This window comes from Hyperoodon ampullatus (genome assembly GCF_949752795.1).
Source record: "Hyperoodon ampullatus genome assembly, chromosome: 3".
NCBI lineage: Eukaryota > Metazoa > Chordata > Mammalia > Artiodactyla > Ziphiidae > Hyperoodon > Hyperoodon ampullatus.
Genome location: NC_136916.1, coordinates 97,003,069 through 97,028,990, shown reverse-complemented (window position 1 = coordinate 97,028,990; position 25,922 = coordinate 97,003,069). Strand labels below are relative to the sequence as shown.

Below are 25,922 nucleotides of genomic sequence, written 5' to 3'. Positions count from 1 at the left end.
CAGATCTGGACAAATATTGTAAGTCCATGTACATTTTCCTGAACTGTTGCCCTGGCAAACTGACATGGGGAAAAGAATGTCTGCCCCAAGCAACATCCAAATTTTGGTCATAGTCTCAGCTACTATTCAGCTAAGGCAATCATGAAGTCTCATTTAAAAATAAGAGTTCTGCTATATCTGAAATGACAGATGGAAGATACAGGGGCCCTCCATATCTGCAGTTTCCACATCCATGGATTCAACCCATGCGGAACCCGTGGACATAGAGGGCTGACTGTACTACATCATTTTAAATAAGGGACTTGAGGGCCTCCCTGGTGGCGCAGTGGTTGAGAGTCCGCCTGCCGATGCAGGGGATACGGGTTCGTGCCCCGGTCTGGGAGGATCCCATATGCCGCGGAGCGGCTGGGCCCGTGAGCCATGGCTGCTGAGCCTGCGCATCCGGAGCCTGTGCTCCGCAACGGGAGAGGCCACAACAGTGAGAGGCCCGCGTACCACAAAAAAAAAAAAAAATAAATAAATAAATAAATAAATAAATAAATAAGGGACTTGAGCATCCACAGATTTTGGCATCCATGGGGGGTCCTGGAACCAATTCCCCATGGATACCAAGGGACAACTGTATACAAGCATCAAGGTACAAAGAACCTGGTCCTTAGTAACTGTGGAACCACAGTCAGCCCTGGGCCTTCTATCTAGACATAATATGGGAAAGAAGTAAACTTCTATCTCGTTTGCACGTAATTATTTAGAATTACTCTATTAAACAGCAATCAGTAATTAGTCAAAACATCACTAATACAGCAGCTAACATTTATTTAGCCTTTACTACGTACCAGACACTGTGCTAAGTGCTTTATATACAATCTTTCATTTGTTCATAACAACAACACTTTAAAACAAGTATTACTATCCCCAGAAAACCAGGTCTTATAGAGGAGAAATAATTTGCCTGGAGTCACTCAGCTACCAGGCCTTGAACACAGGCCTCTCTAATGCCAACGCCATGGCCAGGCTGTTAACTGCCACCCTCTACACCTTAAATTCCATTTGCCCAGGGCTTCCCTGGTGACGCAGTGGTTAAGAATCCACCTGCCAATGCAGAGGACACGGGTTTGAGCCCTGGTCCAGGAAGATCCCACATGCCGCGGAGCAACTAAGCCTGTGTGCCACAACTACTGAGCCTGTGTGCCACAACTACTGAGCCCGTGTGCCACAACTACTGAAGCCCATGTGCCTAGAGCCTGTGCTCCACAACAAGAAAAGCCACCACAATGAGAAGCCCGCGCAATGAAGAGTAGCCTCCGCTTGCTGCAACTAGAGAAAGCCCGCGTGCAGCAATAAAGACCCAATGCAGCCAAAAACAAATAAATTAAATAAATAAAAAAAATTTTAAATTCCATTTGCTTAGTATGGCGAGCAACCATGACCCCTCCTACAAAGCATTCCTAGAATACTGAGTTGTATAATCCTCATATTTGACTAGCACATCTTCAAGACTGTGAAGATGAAGGAGGGGGAGGGGAGGGGGAGGAGGAGGAGAGGAGGAAGAAGAAGAAGAAGGAAAAATGTATATGTATCAGCATAGAAATGAGAAAAAGTTATATAGCCAAGATTCACAGAGGAAAAGAAGTTCCCACTGCCACTCCAATATAATACAACTTAAAGTCATGCCCTAGAGCTATACACCAAACAGTTAACAGTTTGGGGTTTTGCTTTTTGAGTTTTGTTTTTGTTTTTGTTTTGGAAGGAGGAGATTCTAGAAGACCTTTATTTGCTACATTGTATATTTCTATGATGTCTGAAGTTTTTATAACCAGTTAGCATTACTTTTATTATCTGAAAAGGCAGTAAAGATTTCTTAAAATATGTCCCAGGAATTTTCCTGTTTGGAATTTTATCATTTAAGAATATGTAATTGTCTAAGTTACAAAAAAAAAAAAAAAGGCAAACTGCTAGGAAAATGTAATGATATGGATGAAGTGATCAAAGAAAAAGAAATCAGATTTATAAAAATCTATTTCCAACTATATAATTCCAATATGGATATACAGTAACTTATAACACTAACTACAGCATAACAAGGGAAGAGAGTTAAGTAAAAAAATTAGGCAAAAGAAAAATAAAGGTGAAAGAAATAAGATGAAAATGACAGTATGCCAAATGCATAGGCTAAAAGTTCTGTAGCCTTGTTAGAAATGGGCTGAAGAATCTTTTTCTGAGCTTCCTAGCAGACAGGGCAAAAGGAGCTCAGCATGTCAATCAGATGATAGAAATGAACCTATGAGAAGGAAACACAACTGATTTGGGGACCAGAAACTACTGAGATGCTTTCTCTGGTGAGACCATGGAAAGAAGGTACTTTTTCACATAATGAATTATGTCTCCAAACACAGATGGGATTTTTGAAACTTTGGGGCCCAGTTTCAAGTACAAAGGTTTAATAATTTTAAGGCCAAAATTTAAATAACTTAAAGCTGAAAGACATGCATATTATATAAAAGCTGAAATAAAATGGTCTCAATATGGTTGCTGAACTAGTTTCCAACCACCTTCTCCTTTATATAAATGATATATTATCATTTACTTTCCATAATTTACTTTCTTTGCAGATACTAACATCTTAGATATTAGTGACCCATTTTTTAAATATGTAGCACTAAAATCATTATGGTCTGACATTTTTATATGCTTATAAAACATATTTTGTTCCAACTGTTTTTATTAGAAAAAATGTGGCCTGCTGAAAACCAAAACCTACATATTTCACTTTGAAAAAAAAAAGGCAGCTAAAAATATAAAACCCCACACGTTTGCTTTTAACACTGCTTGTGAACTAAAACCTATAATGTGAATTTGACATCTATTAATGGTTTGCTCAAAGAAACTGAGACTATGTTTCAACAGAAAGCAGCACTCTGAGCTCCCACCACAACCCATGGCATCCTCACTGCTTCCCAGGAAGGGGGCAAGCAGGGAGGCCATGCACTCCGAGGCTCCCTGGATGAGGGCTTGCTTTCACAGGGTTCTCTGCATCGCTGTACTGTCTCCAGACTCAAGAATACAGAAACAAATTCTTTGGAATTTAGCCCCCGGGGAGGCAAGCAAATTATGTTAACCACATGCAAACATTTATATTACTCTCTGGTTTGTTTCCATGACCTTCCAAAATAAATTGCAATTTAAAATCAGATCTTAGAGGACTACATATGACAAGACATCCATATCATTTTCTTGCCTCATGAAAGGACCAAATTAGTGAAAATAATTACTTAATATCATTTAAATCTGAATACTCTAATCACAGATGTGTTTATATTAAAATAAATGTTTGTTTCTTAAAATACAATTTATCCCCAAACTCTTCTGCTATAAATTAAATATGCCAAGCACAGACGGAGGAAGTAGATGCCTAGAAGTGGCCAAGAGATAAAAGGTCCTGGTCCAGTACAGGCAAGGAAAAAGAACAAAACCAAATATATGTACATAGATGGGGGTAGAGGTAAAGTATATAAGCAGCAGAGGCATGGTTGCTCACTGGCTGGGTTCTCAGGGAGCAGGTCAACAGAAGTTAATTGGGTGGTTAACAGCCCAAAGAGCCAACTGATTTCCAGTATAAATATCAGCCCAAACACAAGTCTACATGTTCTCTGCTAGTTGATCCCTTATTAGACATCTCCAGTTGGAACTTCAAAACTTGACGTGAACCTCAACCAAGTAGGTTTATCATGGGAACACAAGACTAGTTCAATAGGCAAAAACCAACCAATGTAATCTACCAGAGTAGCAGTCTACTGGAAAAATGATAAAACATAATAATAACAATCACATCAATTGATATAGAAAAGCATTTGAAAAATTTAACATCCATTCTTGATTTTAAAACTCTCTCAGCAAAGCAGGAATAAAAGGGAACTTCTTCAACCAGATAAAACCTGCAGCTAAAATCATACTTAATGGTAAAAGATTGAACGCTTTCATCCCAAAATTAAAAACAAAGCAGAAATGTCCACTCTCACCACCCCTATTCTAAACTGTACTGGAAGTTCTTGCCAGTGTAAGAAAAAAAGGCAAGAAGAAGAAATAAAAGGTATACAAGATTGGAAATTAAAAAATAAAACTATTCCTATTCACAGACAAGATGAATGACTATGGAGAAAGCCCCATGGTACCAGGAAGGAAACAAAAAAAACCCTCCTGGAACTAATAAGTGATTTTTAGCAAGTTCACTGGATAAAAGTCAACACACAAAAATTAATCATATTTATATATATACTAGCATGGTACAACTAGATCCATAACATCCAAACATCCAAAACATACCATTTATAATAGTTCCAAAAAACTAAATACTTAAGTATAAATCTAAAAATGTATGTATAGGATCTATATACTGAAACTGCAAAATGCTGCTGAAAGAAATCAAAGAAGAATTAAATAAATAGAAAGCTGTACCATGTTGATGGATTGGAAGATTCAACATAATAAAGATGTCTGTTCTCACCAAAATATCTATAAATTTGTGCAACCTCAATCAAAATCCTAGCATGATTCTCTATACATATAGACAAGCTGATTCTAAAATTTATATGAAAAGACAAAAAAGAACTAGGATAGCCAAAATAATTTTTATAAAAGAAAAATAAAATTAGGGAAATCACATGACCTGATTTGAAGACTTACCATAAAGCTGCAGTAATTAAGACAGTGCAGTACTGGCAAAGGGATAGACACAATAGAGCAACAGAACAGAATAAAGAGTCCAGTAATAGATCCACACATATATGGCCAGGTTATATTTGAAAAGAGTGTAAAAATAATTCAATGGAAAAAAAAACAGTCCTCGGCAAATGGTGTTGGAACAAATGGACACCCATGTGCAAAAACAAAAGAACCTTGACCTAAACCTTATACCTTTGATAAAATTTAACTCAAAGTCTATGGTCAGCCCCATAGCGGCCAGCTGCCCCGGACCAAGCTCAAGTGTATGGCGCCGCAAGAACCGGCTCCGAGGCCCCAATAACAGGCCGCCCCCGCAGCTCCAGACACGGGGTGAGGCTCATACCACCCGAACTGTGGAAGGAATTTCAGTGGTAGGAGTCTCTGTGATTGTAGGGTCTCCTCTGGTCTGAGAATGGCTACCCCTCGAAATGAGCCAGTGGCTGAGATTGGTGTTGGTGCCTATGGGACGGTGTATAAGGCCCATGATCCCCACAGTGGCTACTCTGTGGCCCTCAAGAGTGTAAGAGTCCCCAGTGGAGGAGGTGCTGGAGGAGGCCTTCCCATCAGCACAGTTCATGGGGTGGCTTATTGTGGCAGCTGGAGGCTTTTGAGCATCCCAGTGTTGTCTGGCTGATGGGCGTCTGTGCCACAGCCTGAACTGACCGGGAGACCAAAGTGACCCTGGTGTTTGAGCATGTGGACCAAGACCTAAGGACATATCTGGACAAGGCACCCCCACTAGGCTTGCCAGTGGAGACCATCAAGGATCTGATGCACCAGTTTCTAAGAGGCCTAGATTTCCTTCATGCCGACTGCATCATTCACCAAGACCTGAAGCCAGAGAACATTCTGGTGACAAGTGGTGGAACAGTCAAGCTGGCTGACTTTGGCCTGGCCAGAATCTATAGCTACCAGATGGCACTTACACCTGTGGTTGTTACACTCTGGTACCATGCTCCAGAAGTTCTTTTGCAGTCTACGTATGCAACCCCTGTGGACATGTGGAGCGCTGGCTGTATCTCCACAGAGATGTTTCATCGAAAGCCTCTCTTCTGTGGAAACTCTGAAGCTGACCAGTTAGACAAAATCTTTGACCTGACTGGACTGCCCCCAGAGAATGACTGGCCCCGAGATGTGTCTCTACCCCCAGGAGCCTTTTCCCTCAGAGGGCCCCGCGCAGTGCAGTCAGTGGTATCTGAGATGGAGGAGTCTGGAGCACAGCTGCTGCTGGAGATGCTGACTTTTAACCCACACAAGTGAATCTCTGCCTTCCGAGCCCTGCAGCACTCTTATCTACATAAGGCAGAAGGTAACCCAGAGAGAGCCACGGAATAGTTGCAACAGAACCAAGAGAAGAGAAGCCAATATTCCCTTCCTTTGAACATTTGAGGTGGAGAGCCCCCCACTAAGAAGGCAACCTCTGCCTTCATCTCTGAGGCTATGGAGACTCCCCCAACTTTTTACAGAGAATATTTTGCTGCCTTAATGACATTCCCCTCCCACCCCTCCTTTTGAGGCTTATCCTTCTCCTGCCCCCTCTGTGTCCTTACACCAAGGGGTATGTCCCTTGTTTTTCCCCTTCCCTATACCTTGATATTGGGATCCTTCTTTTTTTTTTTTTTTTTTTTTTTGTGGTACGCGGGCCTCTCACTGTTGTGGCCTCTCCCGTTGCGGAGCACAGGCTCCGGATGCGCAGGCTCAGCAGCCATGGCTCACGGGCCCAGCCGCTCCGCGGCATATGGGATCCTCCCAGACCGGGGCACGAACCCGTATCCCCTGCATCGGCAGGCGGACTCTCAACCACTGCGCCACCAGGGAGGCCCGGGATCCTTCTTTATACAGGAAAAAGAACGAAACAAAACAAAACAAAATTAACTCAAAATGGATCATATATCTAGTGTTAAAATGTAAAGCTATAAAACTTTTCAAAGAAAGCATAAAAGAAAATCTTCATGACCCGGGGTTAGGCAAAGATTTCTAGACATGACACCAAAAGAAGAAAACAATAAATTAAAACTACCACAAAATTAAAATTTTCTGCTCTGCAAAAGACACTGTTAAGAGAATGAAAAGACAAGCCAACCAAGTGGAAGAAAATATTTTGCAAAAAAGATAAATCAGTCCTTTATCTGATAATGGACTTGGAAACAGAATATTTAAAGAACTCTCAAACCTCAACAGTAAGAAAATAAACAGCCCAACTTAAAAAAAAAAAAAGGGCAAAAGACAAACATTTCACCAAAGGGGATGTATACATGGCAAATAGGCTCATGAAAATACATTCAACATCATTAGCCACAGGAAAATGCAAATTAAAACAATGATGATATACCACTACACACCTACTAGAATGGCTAAAATTTTAAATTCTAACAATGCCAAGTGCTGGAAAGACTATGGAACAATTCAAACAATCATATATGACTGAAGGGAAATGCAAAATGTATAGCCACTGTGGAAAACAGTTTTTGCAGTTTCTTCTAAAGGTAAACAAATACTTACCAAACAACTCAGCAATTCACTTTTGAGGAGAAATGAAAATTGATGTTCACACAAAAACCTGGATACAAAGTTTATAACAGTTCTATTCATTACTGCCAAAAATTGGAAATAGCCCAAATATCCTTCAATAGATAAACAGACAAACTATGGTACATCCATACAATGGAAAACTATTCAATGTATTTCATACAATGGAATATAGCAATAAAAGGGAAAGAACTACAGAAACATGCAACTTGAATGAATTTCAAAGGCATTATGCTGAGCGAAAGAAACCAGACACAAGAGTATATGCCACATTATTCCATTTATATGGTGTTCCCCTACAGATGTGGGAAGAGTGTAACTACAAAGGGATAGCATGGAGAGTTTGGGGAAGCAACGGAACTGTTCTGTATTCTTACATGTGTTAAACTTCATGGAACCTTACACCAAAAAAGTCCATTTTTCTGTATGTTAATTTAAACTTTAAAAAAACATAAATATCTTTGAGATAATTTAATATTAAGGAATTATTCTTAATTTTGTTAGGTGTATAATGGCACGGTGGTTATATTTCTATAAAACCCTTATCAATTAGAGACTCATACTGAGTATTTATGGGTGAAATGACATAATGTCTTGGATTTGCTTTAAAATAACTCCTACAGGCACAGGGTCAGGAAGGGGGTCACAGATATGATAAATGTTGAAGCTGAGGATGGGTAATGGGTAACTGGGTTTTCATTAGACTCCTCTGACTACGTTGTTGTATGTGTTTAAAATTTTTCACAGTCAATGGTTTTTTAACATAAAAATTTTGTGATGTTGAGCATGAGGAATCCAGAGAGCACACTGAGGCACATGGGGAAAATTATTTAAAAGGCTGGAGAACAAAAACTACAGCAGTGATTCTTGTCAGCCTCCCTCCCCATTGGACTCCCCAGTGCCAAGCACAGTGCCTGGCACATAGGACACAGTCCATAAATCGTTGCTCAATGAATGAAAAATGAATGATGAGCAAACAAGGGGAGAGCTTACTTTTTGTCCTTAGCCCTACAGAAGGACACAGCATCAAGAATCATAATTCTTTGTATTTAATTTTTGATAGTTTGATTAATATGTGTCTTGGCATGTTTCTCCTTGGATTTATCCTGTGTGGGACTCTCTGTGCTTCCAGGACTTGATTATTTCCTTTCCCGTATTAGGGAAGTTTTCAACTATAATCTCTTCAAATATTTCTCAGTCCCTTTCTTTTTCTCTTCTTCTTCTGGGACCCCTATAATTCAAATGTTGGCGCGTTTAATGTTGTCCAAGAGGTCTCTGAGACTGTCCTCAATTCTTTTCATTCTTTTTTCTTTATTCTGCTCTGTGAAAGTTATTTCCACTATTTTATCTTCCAGGTCATTTATCCGTTCTTCTGCCTCAGTTATTCTGCTATTGATCCCTTCTAGAGAATTTTTAATTTCATTTACTGTGTTGTTCATCACTGTTTGTTTGCTCTTTAGTTCTTCTAGGTCCTTGTTAAACATTTCTTGTATTTTCTCCATTCTATTTCCAAGATTTTGGATCATCTTTACTATCATTATTCTGAATTCTTTTTCAGGTAGACTGCCTATTTCCTCTTCATTTGTTAGTTCTGGTGGGTTTTTACCTTGCTCCTTCATCTGCTGTGTTTTTCACTGTCTTTTCATTTTGCTTAACTTGCTGTATTTGGGGTCTCCTTTTCACAGGCTGCAGGTTCGTAGTTTCTCTTGTTTTTGGTGTCTGCCCCAGTGGCTAAGGTTGGTTCAGTGGGTTGTGTAGGCTTCCTGGTGGAGGGGACTAGTGCCTGTGTTCTGGTGGATGAGGCTGGATCTTGTCTTTCTGGTGGGCAGGTCCACGTCTGGTGGTGTGTTTTGGGGTGTCTGTGGCCTTATTATGATTTTAGGCAGCTTCTCTGCTACTGGGTGGGGTTATGTTCCTGTCTTGCTAGTTGTTTGGCATGAGGTGTCCAGCACTGAAGCTTGCTCGTCGTTGAGTAGAGCTGGGTCTTGGCGTTGAGATGGAGATCTCTGGAAGATTTTTGCTATTTGATATTATGTGGAGCGGGGAGGTCTCTTGTGGACCAATGTCCACAAGACATTTGTGGCTCTCCCACCTCAGAGGCACAGCCCTGATGCCTTGCTGGAGCACCAAGACCCTGTCATCCACACGGCTCAGAATAAAAGGGAGAAAAAAAAAGAAAGAAAGAAGAAGATAAAATAAAATAAAGTTATTAAAATAAAAAATGATTATTAAAAAAAATTTTAAGTAATTTAAAAAAATAAAGAAAGAAGAGAGCAACCAAACCAAAAAACAAATCCACCAATGATAACAAGCGCTAAAAACTATACAAAAAAACAAAAAACAAAAACGGACAGACAGAACCCCAGGATAAATGGTGAAAGCAAAGCTATACAGACAAAATCACACACAGAAGCATACACATACCACTCACAAAAAGAGAAAAAGAGAAAAAAATATATATATCGTTGCTTCCAAAGTCCACCTCCTCAATTTGGGATGATTTGTTGTCTATTCAGGTATTCCACAGATGCAGGTACATCAAGTTGGTTGTGAAGACTTACTCTGCTGCTCCTGAGGCTGCTGGGAGAGGTTTCCCTTTCTCTTTGTTTGCACAGCTCCCGGGGTTCAGCTTTGGATTTGGCTCCGCCTCTGTGTGTAGGTCGCCGGAGGGCATCTGTTCTTTGCTCAGACAGGACGGGGTTAAAGGAGCAGCTGATTCAGGGGCTCTGGCTCACTCAGACCCGGGGGAGGGAGGGGTACGGAGTGCGGGGCGAGCCTGCGGCGGCAGAGGCCGAAGTGACAATGCAGCAGCCTGAGGTGTGCCGTGCCTTCTCCCGGGGAAGCTGTCCCTGGATCATGGGACCCTGGCAGTGGCGGGCTGCACAGGCTCCCGGAAGGGGAGGTGTGGATACTGACCTGTGCTAGCACACAGGCTTCTTGGTGGCTGCAGCAGCAGCAGCCTTAGCATCTCATGTCCATCACCAGGGTCCACACTGATAGCCGCGGCTCGTGCCAGTCTCTGGAGCTCCTTTAAGCGGCGCTCTTAATCCCCTCTCCTCACGCACCAGGAAACAAACAGGCAAGAAAAAGTCTCTTGCCTCTTCCACAGCTCCAGACTTTTTCCCGGACTCCCTCCCGGCTAGCTGTGGCGCACTAGCCCCTTCAGGCCGTGTTCTGGCAGCCAACCCCAGTCCTCTCCCTGGGATCCAACCTCCAAAGCCAGAGCCTCTGCTCCCAGCCCACACCCTGTCCCGGCGGGTGAGCAGACAAGCCTCTTGGGCTGGTGAGTGCTGGTTGGCATCGATCCTCTGTGCAGGAATGTCTCTGCTTTGCCCTCTGCACCCCAGTTGCTGTGCTCTCCTCTGTGGTTCGAAAGCTTCCCCCCTCCGCTCCCCGCAGTCTCTGTCCGCAAAGGGGCATCCTGGTGTGTGGAAACCTTTCCTCCTTCACAGCTCCCTCCCACTGATGCAGAAAATTATAAGACACTGATGAAAGAAATTAAGGATGATACAAACAGCTGGAGAGATATACCATGTTCTTGGATTGGAAGAATCAACATTGTGAAAATGACTATACTGCCCAAAGCAATCTACAGATTCAATGCAATCCCTATCAAACTACCACTGGCATTTTTCACAGAACTAGAACAAAAAATTTCAAAATTTGTATGGAAACACAAAAGACCCTGAAGAGCCAAAGCAATCTTGAGAAAGAAAAACCAAGACGGAGGAATCAGGCTCCCTGACTTCAGACTATACTACAAAGCTACAGTAATCAAGACAGTATGGTACTGGCACAAAAACAGAAATACAGATCAATGGAACAGGATACAAAGCCCAGAGATAAACCCACGCACATATGGTCACCTTATCTTTGAAAAAGGAGGCAAGAATATACAGTGGAGAAAAGACAGCCTCTTCAATAAGTGGTGCTGGGAAAACTGGGCAGCTACATGTAAAAGACTGAAATTAGAACATGCTCTAACACTATACACAAAAATAAACTCAAAATGGATTAAAGACCTAAATGTAAGGCCAGACACTATCAAACTCTTAGAGAAAACATAGGCAGAACACTCTATGACATAAATCACAGGAAGATCCTTTTTGACCCACCTCCTAGAGAAATGGAAATAAAAACAAAACTAAACAAATGGGACCTAATGAAACTTAAAAGCTTTTGCACAGCAAAGGAAAACTTAAACAAGGCGATAAGACAACCCTCAGAATGGGAGAAAATATTTGCAAATGAAGCAATGGACAAAGGATTAATCTCCAGAACATACAAGCAACTCATGCAGCTCAATATCAAAAACACAAACAACCCAATCCAAAAATGGGCAGAAGACCTAAACAGACATTTCTCCAAAGAAGATATACAGATTGCCAACCAACACATGAAAGGATGCTCAACATCACTAATCATTAGAGAAATTCAAATCAAAACTACAATGAGATATCAGCTCACACCAGTCAGAATGGCCATCATCAAAAAATCTACAAACAATTAATGCTGGAGAGGGTGTGGAGAAAAGGGAACCTTCTTGCACTGTTGGTGGGAATGTAAATTGATACAGCCACTATGGAGAACAGTATGGAGGTTCCTTAAAAAACTAAAAATAGAACTACCATACAACCCAGCAATCCCACTACTGGGCATATACCCTGAGAAAACCATAATTCAAAAAGAGTCATGTACCCCAATGCTCATTGCAGCTCTATTTACAATAGCCAGGACATGGACGCAACCTAAATGTCCATCGACAGATGAATGGATAAAGAAGATGTGGCACATATATACAATGGAATATTACTGAGCCATAAAAGGAAATGAAATTGAGTTATTTGTAGTGAGGTGGATGGACCTAGAGTCTGTCATACAGAGTGAAGTAAGTCAGAAAGAGAAAAACAAATATCATCTGTTAACACATAAATATGGAATCTAAAAAAAAAAAGGTCATGAAAAACCTAGGGGCAGGACGGGAATAAAGACACAGACCTAATAGAGAATGGACTTGAGGACATGGGGAGGGGGAAGGGTAAGCTGGGACAAAGCGAAAGAGAGGCATGGACATATATACACTACCAAACGTAAGGTAGATAGATAGTGGGAAGCAGCCGCATAGCACAGGGAGATCAGCTCGGTGCTCTGTGACCACCTAGAGGGGTGGGATAGGGAGGGTGGGAGGGAGAGAGATGCAAGAGGGAAGATATATGGGGATATATGTATATGTATAACTGATTCACTTTGTTATAAAGCAGAAACTAACACACAATTGTAAAGCAATTATACTCCAATAAAGTTGTTTAAAAAAAAAAAAAGAATCATAATTCTCCACAACTGAAATCTGAATAGGAAAACTGGCTTCAGATCTTTTTTTTTTTTGAAGTGTTCAAAACTCAGTTCTATTCCTATTTCCTCCCTTTCTAAAATATCCTAGCTCATACTGGTTTGTCTTTTGTGAACCATTCTAGTAAATGGTCCTATCAATTTCCTACTTGATAAAATACAGTGTTGAAGTGTCCTCTTGTGTATGATGCCTATGCTTTGGCTTCCTCACCAGATGATGAGACGAGAACACCTGATGTGGACTGAGTCCCCATATATCCAGGCACTGTCCTAAGAACTTTCCATTCCAACCTACAAGGTCAGTTCTTATTATCTCCACTCACAGAGGAAGAAACTGAGACAGAGAGAGGTCAAGTAACTTCTCAAAAGTCACACTACTAGTAAGGGGCAGAGCAGGGACTCAAACACAGACAATTTGGCTCCACACTTGTCTCAATACTGCCTCTTCCTAGGACCTTGAGAATACAGATTCCATCATACGTACTTTTGTATTCTTCTCAGCAATGACCCCCATGCAGTAGACATTTTACAATCTAAGTGACTGGTGTATTATCTGGGCTGTCTTTGCAAATCTCAGAGAGCATCTTTCGGGAAGTTTTTAGCTAAAGTCTGCGTTGCTCTGAAGAGCTCTCCTGTTCTTTCTTTAATTCCACCATGAGAATTTCCTTGACAAAAAAAAAAACAACCGACTATTCATGTGTAATAAAGACAAAATGTTAGTACCTAATCAGATGTTAAGATTCTTTGTGCAAATACTGCCCAAAATAGATACCAAAACAATACGAATAAAGTAAAAATCATTCTGAGAAAATTTATTTTATAACCCAGTAAAAGTCCTTTACTGCAAACGTTCCTCCCCAACCCCTAACTCCCTCCCCCCATCATACACACGAACAGAGGAACTTTCAAAGATTACTCGTCACTGAGGAGATAAAATACACCTCTGGGAATTTTGATCATTCTTAAGATCTCTATCACTAGCACTTTGTTTTGAAAAACTTCAATATTTGACACGATTCTGGATTACCTGTGGTTTAAGGGTAAAGAAAAGAAATTAGTACAGTCAGCTGTCTAAAAGTACAGGCTATCATTCTAATGAGGTGTGTGCTTGCTGAACACAGCTAATCTGAAAAAAAAAAATTCTAAAAGATGAGTTTTCCCATTGATCTTTTTCTTCTATGGAATTATTCTAAAGACAGATTAATCCTAAAAGAAGAATAAAGACTTTTAATGAAATTTCACTGCACCTGGCCATGATGCAGACTTGGTTAGGTCCCACAATACACTCCAGACACACTACATGTCTTCTGTATGTTCACATGTGAGATCATTTCAACGAAACGGTAAAAAATCACGAAGCTATGATTTTCAAGTATAACTCAAATCTTGCTGGCATAATTAGTTAACACTAGCAAAAAGGATAACAAAAACCATCCAGCTAATAAAAGTTATTTTAAATAATGAATTTGGAGGATAATTTTAGTGACCATAAAACAAAGGGAAAAACATTATCCTATCAAGACAACAATATGCTAATCGATTTACCACTTACATCTTAAAGGGATTCTCAAGGAAACCCAAACTCCACCAAGCAACCCTCCACTGACTTCCAATTACCTCTGGCAAGAAAGAGAATACAGACACGAGGATGTGACCACTAGGTGGCACCTCCACACCGTTTCTTTCATCTCAAAACCTTATTTCCTCCGTTATTATGGCTTTCACAAAATATTAGCAGTGCAAAATACAAAATCAGATGCCTTACTTCAATAAAGAAAACAGACAAAAACAAATTTAGAAAGCACATTTTTAATTAAAAATGCTTCCTGTAACTTTATACATATAATGCTTTGGTTTACAGTCATCAAAGACTCTCTCACACAACTATAAATATGAATTAGTATTCTGTATCCCTCTCTCTTTGGTAACGTATCATTCCAATATCACAATATAGAATTGGGATGAATTTCTTTTCTTTTTTTCCATAAATACCTTTTAAGGCAAACTTCTGCATAAAAATCCCTGTGTGGGAGATTATCGGTTCAATATGGTGGATTAGAAAGACGTGCGCTCACTCCCTCTGTGAGAGCACCAGAATCACAACTAACTGCTGAAAATTCATCGACAGGAAGACACTGGAACTCACCAAAAAAGATACCCCACATCCAAAGACAAAGGAGAAGTCACAATGAGACGGTAGGAGGGGCACAATCACAATAAAATCAAATCCCATAACTGCTGGGTGGGTGACTCACAAACTGGAGAATACTTATACCACAGAAGTCCACCCACTGGAGTGAAGGTTCTGAGCCTCACGTCAGGCTTCCCAACCTGGGGGTCTGGCAACGAGAGGAGGAATTCCTACAGAATCAGACTTTGAAGGCTAGCGGGATTTGACTGCAGGACTTTGACAGGACTGGGGGAAACAGAGACTCCACTCTTGGAGGGCACACACAAAGTAGTGTGCACATCAGGACCCAGGGGAAGGAGCAGTGACCCTATAGGAGACCAAACCAGACCTACCTGCTAGCGTTGGAGGGTCTCCTGCAGGGATGGGGGTGGCTGTGTGTCACCGTGAGGACAAGGACACTGGCAGCAGAAGTTCTGGGAAGTACTCCTTGGCGTGAGCCCTCCCAGAGTCTGCCATTAGCCCACCAAAGAACCCAGGTAGGCTCCAGGGTTGGGTTGCCTCAGGCCAAACAACCAAAAGGGAGGGAACCCAGCCCAACCCACCAGCAGACAAGCAGATTAAAGTTTTACTGAGCTCTGTCCACCACAGCAACAGCCAGCTCTACCCACCACCAGTCACTCCCATCAGGAAACGTGCACAAGCCTCATAGACAGCCTTATCCACCAGAGGGCAGACAGCAGAACAAGAAGAACTACAATCCTGCAGCCTGTGGAACAAAAACCACATTTACAGAAAGATAGACAAGATGAAAAGGCAGAGGGCTATGCACCAGATGAAGGAACAAGATAAAACCCCATAAAAACAACTAAATGAAAAGGAGATAGGTAATCTTCCAGAAAAAGAATTCAGAATAATGCTAGTGAAGATGATCCAGGACCTCAGAAAAAGAATGGAGGCAAAGATCGAGAAGGTGCAAGAAATGTTTAACAAAGACCTAGAAGAATTAAAGAACAAACACCTAGAAGAATTAAAGTACAAACAAACAGATGAACAATATAATAAATGAATTGAAAGATACACTAGAAGGAATCAATAGCAGAATAACTGAGGCAGAAGAACAGATAAGTGACCTGGAAGACAGAATGGTGCAATTCTCTGCCGTGGAGTAGAATAAAGAAAAAAAATGAAAAGAAATGAAGACAGCCTAAGAGACCTCTGGGACAACATTAAACATAACAACATTCAAATTATAGGGGTCCCAGAAGAAGAAGAGAAAAAGAAAGGGACTGAGAAAATATTTGAAGAGATTATAGTTGAAAACTTTCCTAACACATAAAAGGAAATAGCCACCCAAGTCCAGGAAGCGCAGACAGTCCCAGGCAGGATAAATCCAAGGAGAAACACACCAAGACACATAGTAATCAAATTGACAAAAATTAAAGAAAAATTATTGAAAGCAGCAAGGAAAAAACAACAAATAACATACAAGGGAACTCCCATAAGGTTAACAGCTGATTTCTCAGCAGAAACTCTACAAGCCAGAAGGGAGTGGCATGATATATTTAAAGTGATGAAAGAGAAGAACCTACAACCAAGATTACTCTACCCAGCAAGGATCTCATTCAGATTCGATGGAAAAATCAAAAGCTTTATAGCCAATCAAAAGCTAAGAGAACTCAGCACTACCAAACCAGCTCTACAACAAATGCTAAAGGAACTTCTCTAAGTGGGAAACACAAGAGAAGAAAAGGACCTACAAAAACAAACCCAAAACAATTAAGAAAACGGTAATAGGAACATAAATATCGATAATTACCTTAAATGTGAATGGATTAAATGCTCCAACCAAAAGACACAGGCTTGCTGAATGGATACAAAAACAAGACCCATATATATGCTGTCTACAAGAGACCCACTTCAGACCTAGGGACACATACAGACTGAAAGTGAGGGGATGGAAAAAAGATATTCCATGCAAATGGAAAACAAAAGAAAGCTGGAGTAGTAATATTCATATCAGATAAAACAGACTTTAAAATAAAGAATGTTACAAGAGACAAGGAAGGACACTACATAATGATCAAGGGATCATCCAAGAAGATATAACAATTATAAATATATATGCACCCAACATAGGAGCACCTCAATACATAAGGCAACTGCTAAGTGCTATAAAAGAGGAAATCAACAGTAACACAATAATAGTGGGGGACTTTAACACCTCACTTACACCAATGGACAGGTCACTCAAAAAGAAAATTAATAAGGAAACAGAAGCTTTCAATGACACAATAGACCAGACAGATTTAATTGGTATTTATAGGACATTCCATCCAGAAACAGCAGATTACACTTTCTTCTCAAGTGCACATGGAACATTCTCCAGGATAGATCACATCGTGGGTCACAAATCAAGGCTCAGTAAATTTAAGAAAACTGAAATCATATCTAGCATCTTTTCTGACCACAACGCTACGAGATTAGAAATCAGTTACAGGGAAAGAAATAAAAAAACACAAACACATGGAGGCTAAACAATATGTTACTAAATAACCAAGAGATCACTGAAGAAATCAAAGAGGAAATCAAAAAATACCTAGAGACAACTGACAACGAAAACACGACAATCCAAAACCTATGGGATGCAGCAAAAGCACTTCTAAGAGGGAAATTTATAGCAATACAAGCCTACCTCAAGAAACAAGAAAAATCTCAAATAAACAATCTAAACTTACACCTAAAGGAACTAGAGAAAGAAGAACAAACAAAATCCAAAGTTAGTAGAAGGAAATAAATCATAAAGATCAGAGCAGAAATAAATGCAACAGAAACAAAGAAAACAATAGCAAAGATCAAGAAAAGCAAAAGCTGGTTCTTTGAGAAGATAAACAAAATTGATAAAACATTAGCCAGACTCATCAATAAAAAGAGGGAGAGGACTCTAATCAATAAAATTAGAAATCAAATAGGACAAGTTACAACAGACACTGAAGAAATACAAAGCATCCTAGGAGATTACTACAAGCAGCTCTATGCCAAAAAAATGGACAACATGGAAGAAATTGACAAATTCTTAAAAAGGTATAACCTTCCAAGACTGAACCAGGAAGAAATAGAAAATATGAACAGACCAATCACAAGTAATAAAATTGAAACTGTGACTAAAAATCTTCCAACAAACAAAAGTCCAGGACCAGATGGCTTCACAGGTGAATTCTACCTAACAGTTAGAGAACAGCTACCACCATCCTTCTCAAACTCTTCCAAAAAATTGCAGAGGAAGGAACACTCCTAAACTCATTCTATGAGGCCACCATCACCCTGATACCAAAACCACATAAAGATACTACAAAAAAAGAAAATTACAGACCAATATCACTGATGAATATAGATGCAAAAATCCTCAACAAAATACTAGCAAACAGAGTCCAACAACACACTGAAAGGATCATACACCATGATCAAATGAGATTTATCCCAGGGATGCAAGGATTCTTCAGTATATGCAAATCAATCATTGTGATACACCATATTAACAAATTGAAGAAGAAAAACCATATGATCATCTCAACAGATGCAGAAAAAGCTTTTGACAAAATTCAACAACAATTTATGATAAAAACTCTCCAGAAAGTGGGCATAGAAGGAACCTACCTCAACATAATAAAGGCCATATATGACAAACTCACAGCAAACATCATTCTCAACAGTGAAAAACTGAAAGCATTTCCTCTAAGGACAGGAACAAGACCAGGATGTCCACTCTCACCACTATTATTCAACATAGTTTTGGAAGTCCTAGCCATGGCAATCAGAAGAGAAAAAGAAATAAAAGGAATACAAATTGGAAAAGAAGTAAAACTGTCACTGTTTGCAGATGACATGATACTATACACAGAGAATCCTAAAGATGCCACCAGAAAACTACTAGAGCTAATCAATGAATTTGCTAAAGTTGCAGGATACAAAATTAATGCACAGAAATCTTGCATTCCTATATACTAATGATGAAAAATCTGAAGGGAATTTAAGGAAACACTCCCATTTACCAATGCAACGAAAAGAATAAAATACTTAGGAATAAACCTACCTAGTGAGACAAAAGACCTGTATGCAGAAAACTGTAAGACACTGATGAAAGAAATTAAAGATGATACTAACAGATGGGAAATATACCATGTTCTTGGATTGGAAGAATCAATATTGTGAAAATGACTATACTACCCAAAGCAATCTACAGATTCAATTTAACCCCTATCAAATTGCCAATGGCATTTTTTTATAAAACAAGAACAAAAAAATCTTAAAATGTGTATGGAGACACAGAAGACCCCAAACAGCCAAAGCAGTCTCGAGGGAAAAAAGCAGAGCTGGAGGAATCAGACTCCCTGACTTCAGACTATACTACATAGCTACAGTAATCAAGACAATATGGTACTGGCACAAAAACAGAAATATAGATCAATGGAACAAGATAGAAAGCCCAGAGATAAACTCACTCACCTATGGTCAACTAATCTGTGACAAAGGAGGCAAGGATATACAATGGAGAAAAGACAGTCTCTTCAATAACTGGTGCTGGGAAAACTGGACAGCTATGTGTAAAAGAATGAAATTAGAACACTCCCTAACACCATACACAAAAATAAACTCAAAATGGATTAGAGACCTAAATGTAAGACTGGACACTATAAAACTCTTAGAGGAAAATATAGGAAGAACACTCTTTGACATAAATCACAGCAAGATCTTTTTTGATCCACCTCTTAGAGTAATGGAAATAAAAACTAAAATAAACAGATGGGACCTAATGAAACTTAAAATCTTTTGCACAGCAAAGGAAACTACAAATAAGATGAAAAGACAACCATCAGAACGGGAGAAAATATTTGCAAATGAATCAGCAGACAAAGGATTAATCTCCAAAATATATAAACACCTCATTCAGCTCAATATTAAAAAAACAAACAACCCAATCCAAAAATGGGCAGAAGACCTAAATAGACATTTCTCCAAAGAAGATATACAGATGGCCAAGAAGCACATGAAAAGCTGCTTAACATCCCTAATTATTAGAGAAATTCAAATCAAAACTATAATGAGATATCAGCTCACACCAGTCAGAATGGCCATCATCAAAAAATCTACAAACAGGGCTTCCCTGGTGGCGCAGTGGTTGAGAGCCCGCCTGCCAATGCAGGGGACACGGGTTCGTGCCCCGGTCCGGGAAGATCCCACATGCCGCGGAGCGGCTGGGCCCGTGAGCCATGGCCGCTGAGCCTGCGCCTCCGCAACAGGAGAGGCCACAACAGTGAGAGGCCCGCGTACCGAAAAAAAAAAAAAAAAAAAAAAAAATCTACAAACAATAAATGCTGGAGAGGGTGTGGAGAAAAGGGAACCCTCTTGCACTGTTGGTGGGAATGTAAATTGATACAGCCACTATGGAGAACAGTATGGAGGTTCCTTAAAAAACTAAAAATAGAACTACCATACGACCCAGCAATCCCACTACTGGGCGTATACCCTGAGAAAACCATAATTCAAAAAGACACATGCACCCCAATGTTCACTGCAGTGCTATTTACAACAGCTAGGTCATGGAAGCAACCTAAACGCCCATCAACAGACGAATGGATAAAGAAGATGTGGTACACATATACAGTGGAATATTACTCAGCCATAAAAAGGAATGAAATTGGGTTATTTGTAGAGACATGGATGGATCTAGAGACTATCATACAGAGTAAAGTAAGCCAGAAAGAGAAAAACAAATATCGTATATTAATGCATATATGTGGGACCTAGAAAAGGTACAGATGAACCAGTTTGCAGGGCAGAAATTGAGACACAGATGTAGAGAACAAACGTATGGACACCAAGGGGGGAAAGTGGCAGAGGTGTGATGGTGGGATGAATTGGGAGATTGGGATTGACATATATACACTAATATGTATAAAATGGATAACTAATAAGAACCTGCTGTATAAAAAAATAAAATAAAATTCAAAAAAAAAAGATCATTTACTTAGAGTGTTAGGACCTGACTCATTCCAGATTAATATTTCTTACTTTAGGTATCTTAACTCCAAAAGAGTGCAATGATTTACAAAAGACATTTTAGTCTGACAGTTTTGGGATATAATATGAGATGTCAAGTATGATAAGAAATACACAAATTTAATATGCAAAAAAAAAAAAATCCTCCCTGGTTGGGACACATAGTTTTTCAAGGAGCCTGCTGTGTCCCCTTTTGCCTGGCAAAGCGATAATGCTATCCTTTTCTACTTCACCCCCAAAACAAAAAAACAAACAAAAAAAACCCCAGCATTACATTAGGCTCTCAGGGTTGGATTCAGATGGTTTGCAGTAGAGTTTTTCCGATGATTTAGAAATTCCTGTCTTGGCCCAATCTAAGAGATCCTTGGAGGAAGTTACCATGTGCAAAGGGCACAATTTCATGTTAACTGAGACTTGAACGGATCCATGAAAAAGGCCTTTTTCTAAACAGAACAGGGCACAATCCTGCCCTATTGTTCTGCCATGCCCTAATCCAAGCCCCAGGAGAGCTGCACTGCATGGGGACAGAAGGACATGCTCATCAGCAGGGCAGGAAAGGGCACCATAGAGTCAGACCACAGGCAAGAGAAGAGTTATCCAAAGCCCACTGCCACTAACTCCAGGCCACCTGTGGAGAGAACAGAGCCCCTGAATCTACCTGCCTCCTGATGAGAAAGATGGATGAAACAGAGAGAAAGAGGAAGGAGGAGGGACCCGGCCAGGCCTCTTCCCATGCCAAATAAGTCACTCCCACACAACTCCAGCCAGTGGAAGAAAGAAAGAGAAAAACGGCATACAGTCACACATGAAAGCTTCAGCCCTAGAAAATGTGGCCTAGTCAGGGTTTCAAAGTAAAACAGCATTCCTCCTCTTTGGGAATGGAGTAACTTGCCCTAGATTGCAAGATGGAGCAGGCAAGAGGCCTTGAATTCAGCCTTGAGGACAAATCTACCTAGCATGATTTCAGAGGTCCTTGGGGAGGTTTCATTCCTACCAAACACTTAGCCTCCAAATTCATTCTTCATTTCACAAAATTAATAGACTCTACCATTGCCAGGCATGGGCCAGGTATCAGGTAAATTCATTCTGAAATGAATAAGTAAGACATAGTCCCTGTCCACAGCCTCACGAGAAAAACAGACATGTGGAGAGAAAAGCTTGACAAAGCATGTGACATTTCAATAAGCCTTTAAGGATGAGAAAGTGAAAAGCAGTGGGAAGAATAAACTGTGCTAAGCACTCACATGAAAAAGCTTTGTATGTTTGGAAAATGGCTAGGAGTTCATAGCAGTGGGTACACTGGAAAGACAGGGAGCTACTGCAAGAGATGGGCCGGAAGAGAGGCTCTGAGCAGGGAGTGAAGGTCCATACACACCCAGCCAAAGAATCTGGATTTTATCCTAAAGGTAACAGGGCCACTATAAGATGTTAAGCAGGGGACTTCCCTGGTGGTCCAGTGGTTAAGACTCCAAGCTCCCAATGCAGGGGGCCCGGGTTCAATCCCTGGTAGGGGAACTAGATCCCACGTGCCAGAACTAAGACCTGGTGCAGCCAAATAAATAAATAAATATTTAAAAAAAAAAAAAAGATGTTAAGCAGGAATGTAACATACCATATTTGCACTCTAGAAAGATCTTTTTTTCTTTTTTTTTTGCAGTACACGGGGCTGTCACTGTTGTGGCCTCTCCCGTTGCGGAGCACAGGCTCCGGACGCACAGGCTCAGCGGCCATGGCTCACACGGGCCCAGCCGCTCCGCAGCATGTGGGATCTTCCCGGACCGGGGCACGAACCACTGCGCCACCAGGGAAGCCCTAGAAAGATCATTCTTGTAGCAGTGTGGAAATGGCCTGGAGAGACTGGCCATTTAATGTGGTGAAGCAGAGAAGAAGGACTGGAAAGAAAACGAGGAGGAAGAATCTCCTGATATGGCTCCCTTCACAACTGTGGGTAAAGAATACAGTCCCATCTCTTACTTTTCCATTCATTGTTTCTGATATCCCATCAGCCACAGTATTAGCAGCAACTTCACTATCTCCCTCTAGAAGCTACTCCCCAATCCCTAACCCCAAATTGTTCAGAACGTTTGTGGCCTGTCCTGCTTCCAAACGACAGCCTGAAAGAAACTGGAAAGTCTAATCAGTTTAAAATGGGTCCAGATTTCTAGCTGCCATGGCTCCTGGTAAAGCCACAAATGTTCCATTTTTGTTCACTGCTGCCATGAACCCTGATGTAGATCCCTGCACAGGGTACAGCAGTGCCTCACACAAGGGACCCCAGGGCGTTGCTGTTTTACCTTCACTCACATACTCTGTCCAAGCACCGGTGCTGTGCCACGGACCCAAGCTCAGCCATCAGAACCTCCCCCACGAGCTTCCAAAAGCCCTAACGTTAAGCCTGGGTCACCAAGTCAACCTCCTCCTTCCTCCGTGCTGAGTTTCCCTTTGGACCCCCCGGAATTCTTTCCTTCCGAGGGACCTCACCTGGGGCAACATCAATCCATCAGAGAGGTTTTGGTAAAAGTGAATCGAAAGAGAAAGGGGTTAGAGTCTGGTTCCCTTCCCTCCCGGACACTCGCTGGTCCCTGTGCCGGCCATCTGCAGTGCACACGAAGGGATACTAACAGTGGCGATGTTGTCCGGCCACAAATTTCCTGTCACTCTTCTCCCAGAATAGTGGTTACTTATTTGCCTTATCTTTGCATAATTAATAGCGTCCAGTCAAGTGTTTAGGAAAGGGAGACTTTCTACGTCCACCTAAAGAGCAATGTGCCTGAACAATTCACCCAAGTTAAAAAAGAAAAGAGAGAGTAGAAGATGTGAAGTGTCTAGCCTTGGTGACTAGGTAGACGGTGTTCAACTGCCCCTGCCCTGAGTCTCATCAACAAGCAGCACCTACACAGGATGCCTTTGGACAAATTGGAAAAGGTGCCCCTCCAGGAAGAAGCAACCTCACTGAGGTGCTTGGCCAGTGACTAGAGCCTTTCACGTAAAGAGAAAGTCTCTCCCTTATCATGGTGATCATTGTGTGATGTATGGAAATACTGAAACACTATCTTGTGCACCAGGAACTAACACAGTGTTGTAGATCAATTATACTTCAAAAACAAACAAACTCACAGAAAAAGAGATCAGACTTGTAGTTACCAGAGGTGGACTGGGGGGAGAGGGGGGACTGGATGAAGGCAGTCAAAAGGTACAAACTTCCAGTTATAGGATCAAGACGTACTAGGGTTGTAACAACATGACAAATACAATGAACACTGCTGCATAGTATATACGCAGGTTTTCAAGTGAGTAAATCCTAAGAGTTCTCATCACAAGGAAACAATATTTTTTCTTTTTCTTTTGTGTCTATATGAGATGATGGATGTTCACTAAACTTCTTGTGGTAATCATTTCACGATGTATGCAAACCAAATCGCTATGCTGCACACCTTAAACGTATACAGTGCTGTATGTCAATTATATCTCAATAAAACTGGAAGAAAAAGAGAGAGAAAGTCTCCCCTTCCTCCAGGTGAACTCAGCAGGTGCCAATGAGAAGGACTTAGCAAATGGAGCCCAGTGGATTTCAGCCCCTTCCTGTCCCTTAGCCAGTGATCTCTGAGCAGTGCCCAGTGACCAAGTAGCTCTGCCTGAGATTGCCATGGTTGAACACTCTCCTTCAAGAAGTTTCGTTCCAGGATGAGTCTCTGACCTTGACAAGTCAAGGTCATTTCCACCCAGTCTCATCTATTAAAGAGGAGAAATCCCAATGAGGTAAGATAGCAGAAAGGATCAACCGGTGTACAGTGTTTTCATGGGGGGAGGGGGGATACTGGACAGGAAGTTGATATGTCTCTCAACTGCTGTGGTTCGTACCCAGCCCTACTGTGAAGACAGAAAGTCTCTGTAGTTCTCTTAACCACTCTGAATAGCCGGTTCTCAAGGGGATAGTCATCAGACTATCTTCTTTATAATTTTCTAATGATGCTTAAAACCCTATGATACATATTTTTTAAAGCATAATTGCTTTAAGAAACCAGAATAGCCGAAGAATAAAAACTATGGTTTCTTACTTTATGGTGTGAGTAAAATGTAAAATTTTGCAGAATGTTCAAAGGTGGTTCTCTTTAAGTGGTACAAATTGTGATGATTTTCTACCAAGCCTGATAAAAATACAAATAAAGAACGCTGATAGGAAGGATCATTTCATCAGGAACTTTATAAGTATGTAAGCTTAACAGTGGGGGGAACCTCCAGTCAATAAGCAGCATACAGTGGGAGGAAAGAACTCCCCAAAGCCCGATGAGTCTTCCATTCTATGCTACCAACGAACTGTGTGGCCTGCAGCACTCACCTCATATGAATCCCTAAATCACCCATGTTGAGGGTAATTTAAACAACAAACAAGATAATTTACATGGGAAATGCTTTGCAGTTATAAACCATTATTCATCTGTATTATAATTATGTCCCTACAAATTGTGGTTATTTGTTCACATCCCAAATCTACCTAAGCATCAAACACCATTTTACACATTTTAAAAGGACATTATAAAGTTTTGAATTACACTCTGGCTAGAAGAAAATACCGAGCTCTTTAGGAAAATAATAATAATAATAATAATAATGCATCATCCACATCTTCAAGTCCTAAAGGGTCTAACCCCATCACATAACACAGCAAAGCCTGTTATCCCATAAAAGGAAAGTATTAAACCCTCAATTTAAGGACTAGTTACAACTGATTAAAGTAAGGATACTTATAATTTAGTGTGTAACAATGTATGCTGAAATATAATTAGTGCCTCTGAATTAAAGCAGGATGGATTAGGCTAATTCATGGAATACTGTTGGAGAGACGACACTGGGTTAAAAAGAAAAAAAAAGAGAGAAAAAAAGAAAGAATGATCCTTGTGTTTGCACAGCAGCTAAGCAGCTTTATGTTCCTCTAATCAATCTGAATGGAAAGAAAGGGGAGGTGGAGCCCTCTCCATCGCATGGGCCCCCATTCTGCCTGCTTGGCACTGCAGCCCTCGCAAAGTGGGTATAAGCAGAAGGGGCCGGGCTTTGTGCCCTCCGCTCATTTCCCAGCTTAATTTATATGGTAATTAGAGCTCTGCTGCCAGAAGGGAGAGCATCTGCCAAAAGT

General features: G+C 40.8%; 1 protein-coding gene and 1 pseudogene across 2 annotated transcripts in view; one reads left to right on the top strand and one right to left on the bottom strand.

Annotated features, from left to right (window-relative positions):
• FSIP1 (fibrous sheath interacting protein 1) overlaps nt 1–25,922 on the bottom strand; it is a gene marked incomplete at both ends in the record, with an annotated part of 215,831 nt that overhangs the window by 82,443 nt on the left and 107,466 nt on the right. The gene's annotated exons all lie outside the window — the stretch shown is intronic.
• On the top strand, nt 4,941–6,057 carry LOC307050832 (cyclin-dependent kinase 4-like; annotated as a pseudogene). The gene has a single exon. The product of its transcript is annotated as a cyclin-dependent kinase 4-like (transcript).